We start from the raw sequence: 1,939 nt of genomic DNA on the forward strand, positions 1-1,939 counted from the left end.
GGCAACTTCTGGATACCATTTTCTTCCTGCCATTTTTGGGTGTTTCTAGCAGTGTGACACGGTGCTCCATCTTCCTGGTGTTGCATTCTCCAGACCCATATCCTTCCACTGTCCGAAAATTTTGCGAATCTTGATTCGTCTAAGAACAATACGGTCTTCCAAAAGTCCAGAGGCTTGGTAATCATATCACTTGCTCACTTCTTTCGTCTGACTATGTTGGCAGGTCTTAGTAAGGGCTTCCGTCTAGCTGCTCTGCAACGATAACCCAATCTGTGGAGAATCCGTTGAATAGATTTAGGGCTCATCCCACCAACTTTGGCCACTTCTGCATTCGTTAATCTGGGATCCATTTCGATGCTCCTCTTGACAGCCCTTTTTGTCCTCTCTGACGGACAAGAACGACCCGGACGCTGCTCAGTTGTTTCCTTGCCGTGTTTCCTGAACTGCACGATGATTCTGTTGACTGTCGAAAGCGGGATTCCCAAATTCTGCGAAATTTGCCTCTGACTTATTCCACCATCTGCTTGACCAACTGTCCTTCCTCTAACAAAATCTGACAATTCGAGAGAACCTTGAGCTCTAGGCATGTTGTAGCACAAGTTAATTAGTGTGCGGACAATGTTCATTTATATAGTGCTCTGTGAACATAAATTAGTTAGCATAAATCAATTAAATGACGAAAAATTAGGTGTCTATTTTCTTGTGACCACTCAGTGTAGATCTAAATAATTATCTTTCAATGCGTATTTGTACCCCGAGAGAAGTCTAGGACATTAACGCCACTCAGTACTAGATATTATGGTGCTATAATATTCAATTAAAACAACGAGGAAATTCAAAAAGTTCTAATAACAGCTTAACAATCGCTAACTCATAACAATTGAACGTACACGCTACACAACATAAACAATGGCGTAAACAAAGTTGCCATAAACTCTCGCTTTTGAAAATAAAAAAATATGACACCCGCACTCTATAAACTATCCAAATCATAATGCTTGCAGTGATTGTGTGTTTGAGGTTTAAGAATTTGTGTAGGTTTTTATTTTCATACAAGGAAGGAACTGTGTTAATTTGAAAATTACCCATTATACGAGTAAGAGTCTGGTTCGCGAGACTACATAGTACAAAATATATAAGCTAGACCTTCAAAACTTCTTACTGAACAGGGTGAAGCACTTTTGTGAAACTGATTGAGGCGATATATGAATGTTTTTTGTTTTTTTTTGGCCAACTAAAGAAAAGGATTGCCACATGACGACCAAGGTATAGTACAACGTAGCTTTGCTGCTTTAATAGCAAACATAGCCTTTGACATGCAATTAGAATAGCTACCTTGTAATTTTGCGATCATCAATAAAAACGTTTTTTTGATGGTAACACATTTTCAGAGACCCCTGTTTGACGGAAGTCTCGTGGTCTCATGCCGAGATCATCAATGTAAATGGCCTCTGGTAGTAGGAACGTAGCTTCCCTCGTATATTATACAAAGTTGAAAAAATGTGTTCAATCTATGTTAACTGTACGACAACTTTCTTGAATTACAGGAATGTTCGAATGCATAGCAATACGACTAATAAAGCCTCAGTCAAAGCACTATATCAGTCATCAATGTTACATCATTTATAAAGGTATTTAACCTTAGATGTTGCATTCACAGCATATCTATATGGAGACTTGTATTACGTAGTTAAACATATTTGTTACAAATGTGAATAATGAATTCATAGAGTCTAATGGAGTAGAAAGAATACAAGAATTGTACACCAACTGAAATGTACATATTTAACATGTCTTGTCAGATCTTGAAAAATATAATATCATGAATACATATTTAGGATTTGTTTTCACATGTTGTTACACAAATAAACTACATTATTTAAAGGGAAAATATAGAATCTAATTGAAATGAACAAACAGTAATATGAACATAATGTAC

The sequence above is a fragment of the Limulus polyphemus genome, unplaced genomic scaffold, assembly GCF_000517525.1.
Source record: "Limulus polyphemus unplaced genomic scaffold, Limulus_polyphemus-2.1.2 Scaffold5317, whole genome shotgun sequence".
Classification (NCBI taxonomy): domain Eukaryota; kingdom Metazoa; phylum Arthropoda; class Merostomata; order Xiphosura; family Limulidae; genus Limulus; species Limulus polyphemus.